Source organism: Scleropages formosus, chromosome 4, assembly GCF_900964775.1.
Source record: "Scleropages formosus chromosome 4, fSclFor1.1, whole genome shotgun sequence".
Taxonomy (NCBI): domain Eukaryota; kingdom Metazoa; phylum Chordata; class Actinopteri; order Osteoglossiformes; family Osteoglossidae; genus Scleropages; species Scleropages formosus.
Window position 1 is genome coordinate 7,824,676 of NC_041809.1, and position 13,663 is coordinate 7,838,338.

Genomic DNA, 13,663 nt, shown 5'->3' on the forward strand with positions numbered 1-13,663 from the left:
TCCAACCAAATGGCACCTCTCTCTCTCTCTCTCTCTCTCTCTCTCTCTCGCTCTCTTTTTGAGACTAAGAAAGTTTGTGCCGTGGTGCACCATTCAGTTTTGGTGGCAGGAATCTTACTTGTATCATTGTTAGATGTTAACAGTTGTAAGGAAGCAACCCTTTCACTGGAAATATTCCATTTTCCTCCAGATCCTGTTAATCACTTATGGCCACCCTCATGACGTTCGTTTTAGGGGATTTTTTTTTTTTTTTGGGCGAATGCATAAACATTACTGTATGCCAGATATTATCTGCCTGCAAAAGGCTTAAGATTGCAATCTGTTGCCGTGAGGAGAAGAATTAACCATTAAAACTAGGATGTTCCTCTGAATGAGCTGGATCCATTGAGAATTATTTCTCTGCTTCCAGCTGGATTTCAAAATACATAAATAAAATGAAATACTTTCTCAATGTAGGAGTTGAAATAGAATTTTCGGTCATCTCACCCTATTTAAGTAACAAAAAGCAGAAATAGCTTCTTGAATTTGTTACTGAAAGTTACAAAAATATGGCTTCATTCAATAAATTCGTGCAATATACCGCCCTCGTCGTCTTCAGGCTTGCATGCACATTTTGCATTCCCATATGTGATGGTCTGTGCAGTTCAAAATAAGCCTTTAAAAAGTTAATTTTCTAAATCTGGTCCCGAATTGCTGGCAGCTGGAGCAAACCAGATAAGTTTCATAACCCCAACTGGGCATTTCACGTTTCCCTTTCATGAGCGGTCCACAACTAAAGAGACAGAAAACACGAGAGGTCCATCCTGACAAGGACCAGCTGCGGAGAGTTATTTTAAAGATGCTGACAGTCCCTTAAGGGCAGGCTGGCTTATTGGAAGCAATGCAGTGCAGGTGAACAAGGAAGTTTTATGTTGAAGATATATATCAAAAGGATATTAGAAACTCCTAACCACTTCACCACCCCAGAAAAAAAAAAAAAACCCCTCAGTGATTCATGCCATCATTGAGAGGGAAATAAGCTATTTCTTTGAGGGACATTACTCAGTAATTGTGACTTTGATTACGTTGGTTTGACAGGTGCTGTGATACGATACAACTGGACCAGGATGGATCAGTCGCTCGGGCTGTTGACGCGGTGATTACCGCCACTGGGATTGGAAGATGTAGACTGTACAAGACCCAAGCCTGGATACGTCCCAATTCCAAGTAGGGGTTTTCAACAATTAATCACCACCATGTTAGCACACAACTCCCACAGAGCAGCCTATGCTTTGCTTTACAATTAGCCTCTGTAAGGCTACTTGGTAAAAAGAGCCATAAATCGCATCCCCCTAAGTGTCGTTCTATGCTATCACCAGGATGGACCTCGATTATTCACGCATAGCTTCCATCCCTCAGTGCTGCTGTTCAATTCCAAACTCCTTAAGCAAATGCGAGCCATGTATCATAACAATGAGTGAGTGTGACTCACCAACAACGAGCATTGTGTGCAGCCTTGCAGCGTGTGTCCCTGACAAATAACAAGGTACATACATGAAAGGAAAAAGAAGGAAATGGCTCTTTAGTCAAATCTGAGGAGCAGGCAAGCTCAGGGGGACTTCTTAGGTGTACAACACCAAACAGTTGTGACTCTGTCTATAGCCTGGAGATTTTGGCAGCATGTTCCCATGTCATGTATATTCAACATTTACATTAATTTATTTAGCAGACACTTTTCTCCAAAGCAACTTCCAATGAACTCTATGTAGTGTTATCAGCCCACGCACCTTATTCACCAAGGTGACTTACACTGCTAGATACACTACTTACACTGGGTCACTCATCCATACATCAGTGGAACACACACTCTCTGTGTCTCCTACACACTACAGGGGAACCTGAACAGCAAGTCTTTGGACTGTGGGAGGAAACCAGAGCACCCAGAGGAAACCCATACAGACTGAATGGGGCTCAAACCAACATCCTCTCACACCACCTAGGCGCTGTGAGACAACAACACTACTCGCTGTGCCATTGTGCCACCCTTTTGAACCTTTGACCAACAATCATCAGGCAGGCCATTAAATCTGTGGAAACCAGGAGCACTAATGATGACCTTGTGTATCCCCCAGCAGTCTTTTCCTGAGTCAGAATTTGTTTATGAAGAATTACCTGGATTGACGAAAGAACAGGAGTGCATGCTTCCCGTCTTTAGTTCAGAATGAAACAGATGTGTTACGGCAGTTTGAAGGAAGATTGCTCTGTGGCTTTCTGCTTTTATACTTATTTAGCTAAGCCCTTTTCAACAAAGCAATTTACATCACGTCGCCCATTTAGACACTCGGGCAATTTTAATACATCAGTACAGGGTAGGGAGCGCAATGAAGGCTGCAGCAGCAGGAGGTTCTATTGGAATCCAAGTCCTTCAAGTACAACAGCTGTAACCACTACACTGTCATCTGCTCGTCTGAAAAAAATGAGGAAAAAAAGGAGAAAAAAGATACTGCACCATTTTCAGATGGTTAAAATGACCAATCCAACTCTAACATTCAAGATACACAGGGCAAGATGTTACACCCCATGCGTATATTACAAGGGGTGTATACAAGGTCCCAATCCAACCAACATGACCATGAAGACACAGAGAACAACATCTAGCATTGCCAACAAATGTCTCCATGTATAACTGGAACTAATTAGTGCTATTCTGTGATGGCAAAGTAAGTGTATGCTGATGTGGGACAAGCATGTTAATAAGCTAACATATTAATAAGCATATCAATAAGCAAAAAAACCCGTAATTTCTTAGTTTCAAACCTTCGGCAGCTTGGCTGGAGCAGTGAGAAAAGCTCCCTTACTCTTAACTGTTTCCCATTCCCTTACTCTCCATCTGAATTGGAAAAAAAGAAAAGAAGTGGCTCCAGGGAGATGTTATTTTTTGCCAACGTGAAAGCCTTTATAAAACCAGCAGGTTACCTTATACAGTTCCTTCAGGAAGACAGGCAGTCCTGAGCCAATTTTCCACCACTACCCTCTCCAGAGGGACAGCATGTGCATTTAAGATTACTCCACAGTAGTTGCCTCTCCCAAGCACCCGGGGTTTTCAGTTACTAAAGTCACTGACCTGTTGGAAAGGGCAGCCGCCCCTATGTGATAGACAGGGTGAAGGGGCGAGCAGGTATCGGAAGACGTTGAACCTTTGGTGCATGTTTTTTCTTCCGTCGGGGTCGCCGTACACATCGAAAGCAAATATTTAGGACCCGGGACCGACTGCTGTTTGACCACCGCTCTTGACAGGTTTACTGTAGTTCGTCAAACAGACTGTAAAAGGTGGACTGTGTAAACACCGAGAATCAAAACTCAAAGCCTGGACTGGAACAGTAGCTACTTTTTGTCCACTGACAGGCAGGGAAAAAAGAGCATTATATTCTTTGCCTGGTATACAGTGTAAAAAGGCTAATAGAGAGCTCATTTTCTGCTGTTTGTTTTGGTTAGCTATCCAATATAAGTTGAGCTATTAACATATCTGACACTAATATATTTTGTCAAAGGTCATAAAGTAGTCAGGGATTTATCGAACAAATTGTCAAGATGCACTGTGGATAAGTGCTGATGTGTCCAGTAGCAGCGGCAAATTTGCATTTCATTTCATTCTTAAATTTCTCCTTCCAGATCTCGATATCATAAAGCCGACATTTCAGCGCCGCATTCATAAGAGCTTAAGGGAGAACAACGTGCAATAAAATGAAATGTGAAACTACATCAGCTATTGGTTTAGTTTATTTTTTGTTTTGTGTTTTAAGAAATGTTTTCCATTTTTTGACATTTTCTCCCAGTGTAAGAAAACGTTTTTTTTTTTTTTTTCCATTATGCTACGGAAGGCTGGACACGATGCAAACTTTGTATAATTAATTGACTGCTAACCTTGAAGGGTTTAATGCATTTTACGGACACCTGTGTGGATCTCCAAAGGAAGTAGAAGCTAGCGAGCAAAAATCTATAACGCGGAAAAAAATATTTTGACACACCTTCCAACCATCTTCAAAACACCCCGAAAGCACGATTCATGCAGTGTCCTGAAATTTTGATCACAGTTATGTTCATCAGCTTTTTCCCATCCCATTTCGAAGCCCACATAAAGACAGATGCTAAGCAAATGTTTATTTTAACAGTTGCCATAGAGACGAAGATGAATCCCCTTTACTGGCCGACAATTTTTTTCAAAGAACTAAAAAAAGAAATAATTCGGTATGTGACATCAGGTTTATTCGGCAGAGAAACTTTGAAACTCATCTGACAGCTGACGGCAGTTTTTTTTGTTACGCTCGGGGAGTCTCACAAATGCCAAGAAGCAGGTAGGTGAGTTTGCGGCTTTCTATTTGACGAATAAAAAAATCCACATGTCAGATATTAGAAATGGTGCCACGGCAGGCCCTGAATTTCATATTGGATAGTGGCTCCCTCCTACTAACACTGCAGTTCCCATCTCTCTGTAGTATAGATCCTGCAACCCTCTGGTGTTCAGTGGAGGAGACGCTCACTTCAGAACAAACAGATGGAGACCACTGCTCTTTGTTTATCTGACTATTTTTGACCTTTATCCTGTGGGCACTTCCTGTGTTTTTTTCTTTTCATGGATGGTGCATGACAAGCATTTGTGTGGAAATGAAAAGCTTGCGTGGTCCCAGCGAGGGCGTGGGGCAGCCCTGGGTTCAGTAGCTGCTCAGGGGCAGCGAAGCAGGGACAGCCACCTGGGAGTACGGGAGGAGCGGTGGAGCGGACCACCCAGGCAGGTGTGGTCCATGGGTCTCTCGTGTGTACGTTAAGGATCCACATCCTCAGCGCACACGCTCGATGTCCTGTCTTGCCAAGAAGTGTCCTTTCTTTGAAGTTCTCCAAACTGCTTCCGATGAGTACATTATACCATAAGCGTCTAGGACCAGGACAAAACTGTGCACCGCTTGCAGTGTCTTTTTCAGTCTTTAATTCGCACGTGTGGTCGGGAAGAAATTGACTGGTTATGTATGGACTTCATGTTACTTTGAAACACCATTTCAGAATGTCGTGTTTGAATTGGAAACCTGATATTATATGTTTGTCCTAAAACAGTGTACCCTCCCTGGGCTCTTTTGAGAACTTGGAATATTAATAATTATATATTGTATTTATACATAAACAATGCCAACGATGGAAAAATTTTCTTTTACAAATTATAGTCTCAACTCTTATAAATACTATTCTTTCTTCATTTAAGAAGTCCAAGGCCTGACCATAATTTGGTCTGATTGGAATCAGGACCATTGTAAATGTCTGAACAATGTCAAAAAGACTTTTTTTTTTTTAAAAAAAGCCAAATGTCACCCATAATTATTTTGATATAACATTTTCTGTCCATACAAAACTATAAAACCATCTTAGGTGGACAATACAACTTCAGATGCTTACATTTCAGATGGAATGCTGAAAATCCTTTTTATTGAGTACAGAAACTACTGACTTGTCTTCTGATGGAACATTGATCTTTTTTAATTGAGAACACATGCAGCTCCCACTACATTGTTTATTACGGAGGTAGATGCACTGTAACTAAACGACGGCAGATTTGTTTATTGTAGATTACATGGTAAATAGCGTCTAGACAAGATGCTGCTTTGTTATTCTCTTGTTTGCTTGACTCTAATGGGTACCTTTCTTTTAATTTCAACTGTTGTTTATGTTGTAAATCAGCTTATTTATAGAAGAAGCTGACTAAAATTCCTAAATCCTCATTAGACTGGTGAGTGAGGTTATGTGAGTAATGTTAGGCTTTTATGTTTATGAAAATCATTCATAATTATTTTTACTGGAGAAAAACACAGAATATGGATATTCGTGAATGAAGAAATGTAGCAGACTGCGGCAATAAACTATGAATAAATTACAATTTCAATTAAACTGTTTCTACAGGAGTAATGTAGTTATTAAATAAAAATAATTAAACATTACTTAAAACATGAAACAATAAAAAATAATATTATTTTCATTATTATCAGTGCCAAGGTTGTAATTATTCATTAAAGGTGCAAATGGCCATTATTCTATTCGTAACAAGATGCTCCTTTCTTCCCTATCCTGTCTGTCACATACAGTATATAGAATCTTTAATACAAATTAATTTCAGAACATTATACCCATATCTATGAACATAACTTTTCCTTCTTCTTGCTATTTGTTCACAATAAATCTATAAGAAGTGTTATAGTAAGTTATGGAAGTATTCACTCATTTCAACCTAAAATGAACGAGAATAAATGCAGAACTCTGACGACAACTATAACATATATTTTCAATTTTCTCCACGTTAAGTGAATTTCCAAAAAAGATGACGTGTTTTATGCCTTTCTTTAGAATCAAGCCATGTACAGTGTAGGGTTACAGGCTGTGGATGGAAATCAAACGCCTGGCTTCAGAGAACGGGGCTCACGACGCGTAAATGGGTTCAGCTGACCCATAAGAATATGTCAGAGATTTCATGTATTCAGTTTCAGACATGCTCGCTTTGTTTGAGTTATAATCCTAATGGAGCGAGTTGGTCCCGTTTTACCGCAGCATGAGGTAAGGTTATCTCTTAAGCAACAAAGAAAAGCTCCATTGGGCCATTGAAGGATTTGGGCACCTCGAATGACTCTCTTGTCTCTGTGGGGTGTGCACACCTCCCACCAGCCCCCCGAAACAGGCTTCCTACCCTTCTTCAGCTGACCGTGGGACAATCACATGAAACGGTACATTTCAAAATGTACTGATTTAGGGTTGTGAGTGAGGGGTCAGGGACGGTGGGAAAAGAAGCATGATCTTTTTAACGGCTGCTTCTGGAAATATCACGGCTTGCCTGAATCCCCAGAAGCTGTGAGGCACGTGGTCCAGGGACTGCAAGAGGGAGAGTCACCTACAGGCTCATGTGCCAGCCTGGAAAGAGCTCACACGAACCACGCCCCGGCAGCCGAGCCCCCCGGGACCACCCACATAGGAAGCAGCTGAACCCTTCGTGTCCTGTATGTATTGGTCCCTCTCAGCATGGATATAAAAGTGGATTAAGAATGTGCAGAGGGCTAATTCCTGAAGGAGGCAGGGTCACGGTTGGGGAAAGGAAGAGGATGCTTGACAGACAGTTTTTTTTCTAAACCGATTTAGACAGGTTATTTGTACTGGATTGAGGTTAAGCACCTTGTTTAAGGGGATTGCAATATAAAAACCCACGTTTTTCATTCTTGTACCACCTGCTGCCTTTACGGTCCTCACACCCACCTTTAAATCCTGAGACATCAGTAGTACACCTCTGAAATCTTTTCTGTTGCTGGAAAGCATGGCAGAAGGGGATCACTTGCAATCTGCAAAGAAGGAAAAGTAACAATATAAATGAAGAGGTTTCTCGCTATGTTTGACTTCTGATAAAATTTTAGCCAAGCAAGAATGTAAATTAATTCAATTAACTGATAACATATGACTTTCAAAATGATAAGTAATTATTACATTTAAAAATAATTTAATAATAATGAAGTTAGCAATAACTAAAAATTACTCTTTTAATTATCCAAAAATTATGTCTTTTAAATAATGAATACAAAACAAGTATTTTTCTGAAGGCACACGAAGCAAAGCAAATCCTGTCTTGCAAAAAACAGTCAGATGGGAGAAAAATAGAAGGAGAATGTAAATAGTAAAATGTTACCAAAAAGTGTATGTATTAAAGACACAATGCTCTAATTTTCGAGATTGATTTTTAGTAACTCGAGTCAATTTTGACCATTTAGAAACCAAAAAATTTCCAAATGTTTTAAAACTTATGAAGCTGTGAGGAGGAGAAGGTATATTGTGTTAAATGAAAGCATGAAAAGGAGGAAAAAGCTTTTTTGTGAAATGAAATGTGTCTAAGGCAACCAGACCTTAAATTAGGATTTGCTGCCTTTAAATTCACTTTGGGTTTTAGTGTAACCCAAAAGTTGCATGCTTGGATTCGATATCACAGATCGAATTTAAGCGTCTATCAAGCAGGGGAAATCCGCCCTCTTCCCAGTTAACAAAACAAATATGGCTATGTGAATTACAGAGCGCATGCATAAATAATGCTTTTGAGCAGTTTACTTGTAAAGACTGTTCCATATGCATCTTGCTAGAACCCTCGATTCTCCGAAAAATGTGTAAAAATATGACCCAGATGGTCTGAATACTAAAACAGTTTGATTGAAACGTAACAGGGAGTCCATGGCCCACCCAGAAAGAGACAAGTAGAGAGAACCATATGTGGAAAAATGAATAAAGTAAACTGCAAAACATTTTTATTAGATACCGTTTCACCGGCCTTGTGGTCGGTCTGCAAGTTGACACTCCGAAAACAAACTGTGAGGCAACAGAACCCTCCGGAAAAAAATGAGTGGAAATTACCCATTGGAATAGACAATGGCGTCTGTTTCTTTTATTAGGTGAGTTCTATGTGTGCGCATGTTTGACAGCTCTTGCATGTAATAACAGGGACTTGTTCAAACGCACCTTTGAAAAAACCTTGAAATGAGATACTGATACAGGATTTTTAATGGATGAAAAACAAACCTACACAAAGACTTTATTTTCTTATCATTTAGCATACAGTTATTCTACTCTTCCTTCTTTTAGCAGCATAAAGGTTATTACACTTCAAAGTTTTACTTGGTGGAACTGTGTTTGTCATTGTAAGGCCTTTGAAAAAAGGTGCTCAAAATATTACTGTTACCATTCTGGTTCAGAATGTAAAGCAAATTAAAGTGAAAAAGCATCCGGTATATCTTTTCCTTGTCACAAATATACATGCTTTGGTCAATCAATATAATCAGGACAATCAAAAATTTCTAAGACTGACCACTATGTGATGCTACTGAGCTCCTTTTACCAAACCAGCAGCATCACAATTTAAATTATTGATCTACCATTCATATTGTACATCTCATAATTTTGGTGTATTCCCTCATAGCTTGCATCAGTCCTAAGTGATAAGTACTTGAACCATGGAATGTGTTTTGAGAAAACGAGGGTAGCAGATATTGTAATGTTTAGAGAATTTGTCTTACAATCAAAAGAGTTGGGTTCAAATCTCCACTACCAATGTATTATCCTTGACCACGATGCTTAGCATCAAAATTCCAAAACTCTGTGACCTTGAAAAAGGGTGTCAGCTACACAAGTTTACCGGAGAATTTAAACCCACATTCCATGACAAGATCAGTCTCAGAGAAGTTCCAAGAAAACACTCCTTTGACTTTATGATCAGAGCACACTCTCATTCTTCACTGAAGAAAGTCTACTTGGTTTTAAAACAGGAAGAAGCACCTTGTTATTAATCTTTGGAAAGTTCTCTGTTGGCCAAGTCAAGACAAATAACTCCATTGCTTTGCATTAAGGTCTTCGTGACTGAAGCCATTTGTTTCTGGAAAGTCTGGAAAGTAGAGCGTGCATGTAAGCACTTCCCCACCCCAGTCTCTGAAATGAACAATGCTCAAAAAAAAAAGGCGTCTGTTTGACACTTCCGGCGGTTGAACATTCTCCTGTGATGGATGGCACGCTTCAGAGGCTTCCCCGCAGCTATACATCACATCTGCTGAGCACGACGAAAACACACCCCTGGACAAGACATCCCACCGTCTGGTTTCTCTATCAGAGGAGGACACCTTACTGCAAGCGCTGAAACCCAAGACCAAAATGTCAGCCACCATGTGTGCACATTGCATAGTGTTAAATGGCTCCTGCTGAAAAATACGGGGCTATTTTCATTGGTTGCTATAAACAATGTGCTTTTGGCATTAAATTTAAACTGCCAGGCCATTAGACTTAAGTGTTTCTCCCTTGCATGATGTCTTAAGATGGAGTTAGACGGAAAAATGTGACGAAAGACATTGAAAAGCTACATTAAAATATTTAGGATTAAGCAATTCACGTACAAAATCATTAAAATAATTTCTCTCGGTACTGTTCCAAAATGTCACTTGTTGAGCAGGGGTCTTCACGTGGGGTCAGAGAAAGGCAACATTTTTTTTGAAAGCGTGGGTTAGCTTCACATCATTAAAAAGGAGCAGAAATAAAGAGGGAAGAAACCAAAAAAAAAACATATGCACACATAAATAGCTAATTTGGACCGTCACTGGATAGTTTACAGCTGTTTACAAAGTCAAGACAGCCATTTCACCGTGTCTCGGGTAGGGGGGATATTTGTGGGCCTGGTAGCATAGCAGCGGCCGCTCACTCCAGCCTATGTTCCAGAAGGGGGTTCGCCTGGGGGACGCGGGGCGGCCGGCGTGTTAATCTACCCTCAGTCTGGCAACTGTTCCCCCTATGTCTCATGTGGTCAGGGGGGTTTACGCTCAGGGGCCGGTGCACTTACAGGGAATCCCTTTAGATTGGAGCCCATTCACTCTGGTCTGGCTGAACTCGGAGAAAAAGGAAGACATTTTGCAAGTTTGGAAAGAATCCACACTATTAAACAGTGGACGGGATTGTGAAGAGCGAGAAGTAATCATGCATGGCAACAGGCCACAGGAATTCAAATCATCCTCCACGCCAAGAGTTAAGTTAGCAGGTGGCCTCCTCCATTCATTGAATGTCAACACTCTTTTTAGATGTAGCCCACATAACATCTGTACAGGCCGGCCACTGCTTTTAATTAACTGAAATAGAGTCACTCAATGTTCCAACATAGTGGAAAAAAAACACACGCACACACCATAAAAAAGAGCGGGAGGGAGAGAAAGTTTAACCGAGTGTATATCTTGTGCTCCCCGAAGGTCAACACAGTTATATAAATAAATATTAATCTTTAACATAATCCTCCTGGTTACCTGTGTTTCCCAGTCTATTCACAATTTCAGGGCTCCGGCAGATTCCATGGAAAATTGAGCAATCTTTCACACTTTGGAGAGCGATGGGCAGGTAAATTCAACATTCATCATATTCCTATTTAGGTGGTCTTGTACAGGAAAATTGGTCTTGCACAGCACCGATTTCGCAGAACCCGTCAGGGTCAATTTTCATTTCTTTTTTTTTGTAAAATTACAGGCCAGACCCTCACTGTGAGAAGCACTTTGAAAAATGAACTGTCTGATACATTTACAAATGTACGATTATATTGAAATAACTGGTTATCCAGCATCATGTTATAACAGACTCTCCACTAATTTATTTTCACAATGCATTTTTGAAATTAGTTTGAAATAGAAAGAAGGAGATGATTAAATATTCAAACTCCTTTCTTTTTAAACGTTGTTTCTTACTTGTTGAAAATCTCGCCAGCTAAGGGGTTTATTATCGGGTTTTGTCTGAGCACACTTAGAGCTGGAATGGCAGCTATGTCAAATGTCACTCTTGTGATAAAAAACATGTTCCTTTTTATCTTTAAATGATAGCAGTGACTGTCAGTTAATGGAAAATTGTACGACATCTTTGTTGTGTTAGTCAATTTGCTTTGGCGAGGAAAAAAAAAGTTTTTATGTAGGTTTAGAGTGTGTAGAATAGTGTGTGTTCCTCCATTGTTGTAACTGCATGGTAATATATGTGAAGAAGCCATGCACAATATTCTGTGGCGATGAAAGAAGTTATGTGGCAATGTCAGTTTCATGTTTTTAGTTATCATGGTAATATTCCAGCTCAAAAGCGTGTATGACATTGCATCAAATATCCCAATAAATAAGGGTGCTCGGTGACTTCTATGAAATAGCATTGAGAATTATGCAAATGAACTCAAAAATAAGTGAACAGGAAAGAGCAGACTCTCTGAAATTATTGTAGAGCTCAAAGAGATCAACAGCCCCCTTCCCATCATCGTTAGAGGGAATAGAAAGTTGATTCATGGTGCACTGGTGCTGTCTTCCATTATTACACGATCTCCCAAGCAACACACAAGCAACAAGAACATGATCTCCCAGCAACACACTCGGAAACACTTCAATGGGCAGCAGTGCTTCTTCGACATGTTATGAGGAAGGGAAGAGTTTCCTTGTGATAACCATTACTTAGTGGGCATCTTTATTCAAAAACCTGGAAATCCTAGGTTTGTGTGCTGTACTAACAATTATTATTCCCTAACTTACAGATCTGGGTATTTTTACTTGGTCAAGGGTACTACAAGATGAAGAAAGATTCAAAGATGAATCCTTCGATTGCAAGGCAACACTTCGAACTACCATGCAATTACTGACCCTGCAGACATTTCTACCTGAAAAAAGCACCCCAGGTATGAGAATAACCACATATAAAGAATTTTCTGCCTGTCACATCAGGAAAAGGAGAAAATTAAAAATTACTGGGTTATCAAATTAAAAGGAGAAAGTGAATGCCAAGATAAAGTATGAGTCAAAAGTGTAAGTACACCTGGGCAATACTTGCATGGGATGAATTGGAGAGAAGAGTTAAAACAAAGCAACAGATAACTGAGGTGTACTTACACTCTGGCAAGTACTGCAGAAGAGCTAAGAAGATGGGTCAGCTTTTTTTAATTAACTTGCTCTAGATATTCAACATCCTCATTATATTGACCTATTCTCAGGAATTATTGCCTTATGAAAAAAAAAGGTACCAAATGTACTCAAACTTTTGACTAATACTACAAGTTACCCTAGCTATTCTTAATTTATCTATTGTTATCCATATTTATTTGTGTCTCTGATGGAAATCTTCATCATCATCACTAGCTCACATCTTTGTACCCTTATTTCTATTCATGAAAACATGGGTATAAGAAAGGACTTGTTCAGGTCGGATAGTGTTTGTTCTGTTGTGATGTTGGCTACAATCTTCTGTACCCCATTGTGTTCAGCTGTGGTTGCGTTTACATCTTTTTACAGCATGCAAACGCGAGCCGTATCGTTTTTACAGAGACAACACTTCCAGCATCAAAGAGTGGCAAATTCTTGCCTACATTCACAATGATGAGTCTCAACCAAGGTTTCTCAAAAATGCTTTGATCTGGATGTTCAGCATCCTCATTAGGTTAATTTACCTCTGTTAAGGTTGGCTTTTATATAGCTTGTGCATGAAACATGTGATTTAAGGACAATTTGTTATCTGTGAACATCATGGAAAAATACAGTTTGGACTACAAATGTATTTACATCTAGAGTACAGTCCTGTCGAGAGAAGTTCATAACAAACTGTGCTGGATGGATGTGGTGACTCAGAATCGGTCCATTGATCAAAACTGACTCTATGTCCAGTGCAGGGTCATGGTGATATGGAGCCTGTCCCTGAAAAATGGGGCTTCAAGCATGGAAAGGACATCATGTCTGGAACGAGACATTCACACAATTTAAAATCACTAGTTCACCAGAAGCACGAGTCTTTGGACTGCGGAAGGAAACCAGAGCACTGCAGCAAAGGCACACGGACATGGGGAGAACATGAAAACACCACCCATACCGAGCCACATTCGAGCCCAAATCTTAATGCACAACCCAAGAGGCACCGGGACTACCTGCTGCACCACCATGCCTCCCCTCCTTTTGAAATTGCCAAACAGTCCAGGACAAGAAATTACACCAAAAGGAGGAGAATCAGTCTAGAAAATTTACTGCATACTGATGTGATGATATCACATACAGTCGGTACACAAGGTCAGCCGACGAACACGTTACTGCAGGCATTGTAAACAGTACATGTGAAAGGTCATGTTTCCATACTGGAGGGGTGA